The sequence below is a fragment of the Lissotriton helveticus genome, chromosome 11 (assembly GCF_964261635.1).
Source record: "Lissotriton helveticus chromosome 11, aLisHel1.1, whole genome shotgun sequence".
In the NCBI taxonomy this organism is placed as follows: Eukaryota; Metazoa; Chordata; class Amphibia; order Caudata; family Salamandridae; genus Lissotriton; species Lissotriton helveticus.
Window position 1 is genome coordinate 1083170569 of NC_136072.1, and position 6558 is coordinate 1083177126.

Sequence of the window (6558 nt, forward strand, 5' to 3'; positions counted from 1 at the left end):
TGCAAACGTTTGTTTCCCATTGACATCAAATCCCTTCACTTCCAGGAATAAACTTTCTGAGAGGTTTGTTTGTACACATGTAAACGGGAGATTGAGAACGCCACCTCTCGGGAGAGCGCATTATTACATGTCTTTATCTGATAGCATGCCCGTTTTAAGATGACGCCTCAGCTGCCCGTAAGCAACATTCCATGTATACTGAGCATCTTTTTTGAACACAGCATTATTCAGTCTCCTTAGAGACTGTCAAAAATTGCAATGGCGATTATATTTCAAATCGCCACAGCGGGGTATTGGGTAAAGTTTTCAATAAGCAATAATCGCGCCTCGGTTAAACCTCATTGGCTACGATACTGCCACTGCGCAAAGCTAACGAAAAATTAGTGAATTACAAGCCCCATCGCCGTAGTACCTCATGTCAAAGAGAGCAAGGAGACTATGTATCAGTGTTGAGAGTGTTGACTTGTGGCAGCCAAAGTAATAAATATGGTAGCGATATATTTCCAATTTCGATCAGCTCTCTGGCCCCAAAGGTTTCCTTGAGACGCGCAGTGAACTCTGGGAAATTGCATGTTAAGTAGCTTGTTTGACGGAGCACTACACTAGTTCCAGAGTTTGCTGTTGGGGCTTGGTGCAGCTGGTGCTTTGTAGAAATGTAAGCAGCAGCATCTGCATAGGCACACTCTGTAACTATATACCGAAGGAGGCGTGGGAATAATTTAACGATTTTATACTGCCATTTTTCGCTTTAGCCCTTATTGTCGGTGTTTAAGTCTCAGTTTAAAAGGTACAATTTTGGCTTCATTGTTTTCAAATCATTACTTCTCCAGATCTAAAATTCAAAGGATCAGTTTTTATTAAAACGGTATATTATTAACTAAGAGAAATAATTGTGGGCTCACATTGAAATTTCTTCTCTCTGGCTGACGGTGGCTGTAATATTTCCCAAGACAAGAGATGCTGCCACAGTTAGGTCTATCAGAAACGTTCCCAGATGCCTGTAATAAGGTCTAGTATAGAGCCACAGAACACAGGGGCATATTACCAACAACTAGCGATAATTATCGCGAAGTTGGCTTAGCGGGAATATTTCTATCGCCGCCCTTCACCTGTTTTTATCGCTGAGATACCTTGCTATTAGCAAGGTTTATCTCAGGAGCGATAAAAAACAGGCGAAATGCGTGAATATCGCTGTCAATACAGCGATATTCAGGCATTACCGTGACAATGCTCTTAGCCATGTTATCCACCTCTCATTGGATAACATGGCTAAGAACTGGTCAAGACAGGCGTTAGCTTTTGGAGATATGTAAATGTAAATGTACATGTATTTATATAGCGCAAATCACCGACACGGTATCTAAGCGCTTGCTTAGGGAACCCGTCCTGGTATTCCCCTGTGAGATACCCCGGCAGGGTATCCACAAGGTGAAAGCCAGGCATCCCGCTGCGAGGGGCCGTAGTGATATTCACGCTTAACGCAAATATTTCCAAAACTACGCCTGTGTTGATCATAGGCGATAGCGATTGCAGCGACTGTTTTCAGTCGCTGACATTTTGGCACGCCCACTTTGCATGTCATTAGCGATAATTATCGCTGACATGCAAAGTGGGCCCCTAAATGCCCGCTATCGCCTACAAGCTGTCGCTACCTGGTGTTAGCGACAGCTTGGTAATAGGGCAATAAAATTATCGCCGCATTAGCGGGAAAAAGTCCTGTTAAAGCGGCGATAATGGCCCTTGGTAATATGCCCACAAATCGCAATGCGCCACATACTAATCATGGTGGCAGTTTCAGAGGGATGCATTGTAATGAACTGTACATCTGAAAATTAGGCTTAAAATCAATGAAGCTCGTTGTGTTGGGTCTCAAGGAGCAATGCACGATTTGCTTGGCCTTTAGTACAGTGGCGGCTCACATAGGGCGTGCTGCGCGGCGGTGAGGCAGGGGAGGGACAGGCAGGGCCGGACTGGGATCCAAAACCGGCCCTGGCAAAGTGCTCAGCCGGCCCCCCTCGGGGGGGGGGGGCGAACGGTTTGCCAGGGCCGCTTTTCGGCCGATTTTGTTACAGGGCCGATTTTGCAGCTATGCTGCAAAAACGGCTCTGTAACAAAAACGGCCCCCAGGGCCCAAAACCGGCCCCCACCCTTGCGGCCGACCGGGGGATTGCCCGGTGCCCGCAATGGCCAGTCCGGGCCTGGGGACAGGGTTGGGGTAGTGAACTCAAACATACGACGGAATGGAGGAACGTAATAATTACTTTCCTCCGTTCTGTCGTATGTCCGTGTTTACTAACCCTCCGCCCGCCCCACCGCCCCACAACATGCCCTATGCGAGCGCCACTGCTTTAGTAGCTCACAAAGAACAATTCCTCCAAAGAAATGTTCAGTATACTTAAGACCCTTAGAACACAGGAATCCAGAGAGGACTTTATTGCCTCTACTAAGAGCTGTAATAAGGTGGCATATTTGTTCGCAAATAAAGTCACTGGTATATATGACACTTTTCCGGCGGAAGCACGATTAGGAACAGGCCTAGCCTGTGACAGCCAGAGCAAGTTTCCAGGACAGACACTGGACGAACTTAAGATTCCGGACATAGAGGAACTTACAGCCATAGCGAAAGGTATCAAATCGGGTTCTCCGCTGGACCCACCTAGCCCAAAAATAATGATGGAGGGTGCTACAGTAATTATACCTTCTGTCTCGGAGCTTATCCTGCGCTCCTTCCGATCCGGCGTCATTCCCATTAAATGGAAACTGGCTATTGTCAAGCCACTCAAAAAAAAAAATCATTGGCTCAAACAGTTCCAGAAAATTTTCGCCCAATCTCTTTACTACCGTTTGTTTCGAAAATAGCAGAAAAGATAACAAACAAACAGCTAGGTGACCATATAAGTAGGAACAATATCCTGCATCCATCTCAATCAGGATTTAGGAGAGCTCATTCCACGGAGTCTGCGTTACTTTTGGCCTCAGAAACCCTAAGAAAGTACGCAGACGGAGGACAAACGGCCACCCTGATCTTATTAGATCTCAGTGCGGCGTTTGATACCGTCTCCCATAAACTGCTCCTTTACAGGCTAGAGATGTGTGCCGTCAAAAAGATGGCACTAAGATGGTTGACCTCTTTCCTTTCAGCACGAAGCTTCCAAGTCACACAACCAAAATGTGTATCTGACAGCATCCCTTTGCCTCAGGGGGTCCCACAGGGCTCCATTCTGAGCCCTACGTTATTCAACATTTATGTGGGTCCATTGGCAGAAAGAGTAGAGAAATATAGGGCCATATTATAGGGCCATATTATCAAGCCTGGGCGATAAAATTATCGCCGCTTTATCGGCAGGAAACTGCCGCCAAAGTGGCGATAATGGGCTTGATAATAGGCTCTATGGAATTCCAATCGAAGCTCATGTTAGATGTCCTTCACATCTAACATGAGCTTCGATTGGTTGAGGTTGAGCGCATGTTGGTCCTGGGGTCAAGAAGAGAAAGCGCGGTTGGTTGATGAAGTCAGTATGAGTGAGTCCAAAGTGTTTATGAGGGGTGATAAATGTATCCCTCCCTGTGCCATCAGGAGGAAAATCATAGCGTTGGGCCATGAAGGTCATCTCGGCCAAACTTTAAAGAAGAAGCGGATCAGAGAAAACTTCTGGTGGCCCGGTATGGATGAAGAGATCAATGAGTGGGTTGTTAAATGTGAGGTATGTGTGCAGAGCGAAAAAAGGCTAAGACTGGTCCCAAGGCAAATGTTGGCCATATGGAAGATCCAGGTTCTGCTTGGGATACTGTTTGTCTGGACTTCATTGGTCCCATGCACGGTGTAACGGAGAACTTAAAAAATGCCTTGGTTATGGTGGATGTGCACTCAAAATGGCTCATAGTGCAGTTCATGTCCGTGATTACAACCAAAAGCACAATAGAGAAACATATGACAATCTTTCAGGAGGAAGGACTTCCTCGTGCCCTTGTCACGGATAATGGGACTCAACTTGTTTCTAAGGAAATGAGAAATTTTCTAGACAAGTGGGGTATCACACACCATCGCACTAGTCTGTACAACCCACAGGCTAATGGTATGGTTGAGAGGGCCAATCTCCTGGTCAAAGGTACTATTTCCATGGCTGTTCAGAACCATAAGGATGTGTGTGGTTTGGTGAACGAAATGGTGTGGGCGCACAGGACAACAGTGCACAGCGTAAATGGGGTCTCTCCTTTTGAGAAAATGAGGGGGCGGAAACCAGGAACCAAGCTCGTACCTGCTTGGCTCATGTCACCCAATTCACCTGTGGAGCGAGAAAAAGGCCTCAATGATCACACTTCGGGTATCTGTGTGGGTGACCTGGTTAAAATCAGACATGGCAGGACCTCACGTGGCCCGTCAAATTTTTGGGGGGCATTCAAGGTAAAGTAAGTTTTTCAGAACTATATTGTCGTCGAAAATGGAAACAAATGGAACAAGCGTAAGGTCGCTTTGTACCGCAAAGGAGGGGAGACAACTCTTAAAGCAGATAGGACTACAAAGAATAAATCTGACACACATTCTAACGAGTTTTGGCTTTTGAGTGATGTGGGTGGTGACACTAATGGAGGGAGCGGAGGGAGTAACAGTGTTTGGGGGCCCATCTCAGGTACAGCGCCCTACGCTATGCAAGGGACCTCTGCACCATCCACAGCACCATCATTTAGGGGGGAGTCCTCTCGCCCATGCCGTGAGCACAGACCTCCTAGCTATTTGTCTAACTATGTACTTACCTGATTACCATGTTTCTCTCCCTCCTCTGTTTTTATTTTTCCCCTTGTTCCGTTCTTTCTTTACCTTCTAGGGTGAAGGGAGGGGGGTGTGTAGTGATGTGACAGGTACCTTTTTGGACTCGCTGCGTCCAGTCCTTTGTGCTCCTTTTGGAATGTTCATTCCTCAGTGTTCCAGAAGCATCAGTTGGTGTCTGGCTGGCGTTACTGCTTGACGCTCGCTCGTTGCTCTGTGGAAACAGTTTGCCTTTGGAATAAACTCTCGGTTTTGTTCACCGCGAGTGTCTGGTGTCATTACTACACATTCGCTGCATTTCATTTACAGCTTTAGGAGGTACAATATTGATTTTGTGGTTTTCAAAACATCTTAGAGTGTGCTGGAAAACATTGATAAAATGAGGAACTTTGGAAATTTTGGACTGATGTAAACAGAAAGGGGGCAGTAGAAAGCCACCAATGTTAGCCCCTAATATAAGTAGTATGTTAATGGCCTCTAGCGCATACTTATCTAGGTATAACACAGCGCGGCAAGTCACCTTGCTGCACTGTGTTACAGGGAAAGGACAGGAATGTGCCGTATTTAACAGAATACAGCGCATTCTTGCCTTTTTCCCGCCACTGCAGGCACCCTTTCACCATATTGCACAGGCTCTAATTATCTTAGTCTAGAAAAAGCCCACTGTAGATCCGTGTGTTTTAAACAATGCAATTTCCACCCAATGTCTTTACTTTCTTTTATAGGGTGAGCCTAGAGGCATGTGCTGCTCTGCGAGGCATGATGTAATCCCTCTGTGGGCTTTGAACAAGCCCACTGCTTTTTGATTGGTTGCTTGGTGTGGCTTTACAAATTGGTTTTGCAACACATATCATACATGCATTCACCACATTGAAGGACTGCATTCTCTGAAAGATATGCACATGCTGTTGAGGTCCTACTGTTTGAGAATACAAGACTGATTTGAAAGGCTGTTTATAGGGCTTTAAGCTCATTGTGCTGTACCAGTTATGGCCTGTGCTCCCCTTACCCATGGTATGGTAGTTGTTAGACGCACTATTTGTGCAGAGTATGTCCTTGAGCGGGTCAGACCATGTTCATATAAGTTCGTGGCAATAGTTAAACTGTTTAACATTTCTCATTTAATGTCGACTTTAAAAAAAGAAGAAAAAAAACATGTATGATTATCCGAAGATGTTGAGTGTGAGCATGCCAGTGGGGGATAATGTGCTGCATGGCTAAATACTTATTGGGTCTCAAAGGCAAAACCTTTTGGCTATGCTAATGCTGGTCTATTAACCTATTGACAAGACCATTAATAAACAACTCATTCACTTCCTTTAATCTCTCTACTAGATTTGAACCAGTTGGGCTTCCACACCTCTGAAAGTACCGAGTATGCATTAGTCTTGGTTCAAGGTGATCTACTGATGCTGGCTGTCCAGGACAGAGCTTCTGCCTTGGTCTTATTGGATTTATCATCTGTATTTGACACTATATCTCACAATCGGCTTCTAGTCTGATTTTCTGAAATGAATTTAGGGCTCTTCCCTAGCTTGGATCACTGATTATGCAGCTAATAGAGCCCAGGCACAATACCTTGTCCCTTTTCGAACTGGATTTAAAACTCTTCCCGCCGGTGTCTCCCAAGTATCTTCCTTCAGTCCCACCCTCTTTAACATGTACACCCTCCAGCTTAATTGCTTCATTCTCAAGGCCTAAAGGTGATTATCTGTGCTGATGATACTCATAGCTTGCTCTCTCTAGCCACCATGGGTCAACTGAATTTCCAGAAATACATGACTGCAGTG

The 6558-nt window shown here is 45.6% G+C and overlaps 1 non-coding gene across 1 annotated transcript; it reads right to left on the reverse strand.

Moving 5' to 3' along the window:
• Positions 1 to 231: 231 nt before the first annotated feature.
• LOC144793560 (U4 spliceosomal RNA) lies at positions 232 to 371 on the reverse strand. Its single transcript, XR_013603047.1, has one exon. It is a non-coding gene; the product is annotated as a U4 spliceosomal RNA (small nuclear RNA).
• Positions 372 to 6558: the final 6187 nt, after the last annotated feature.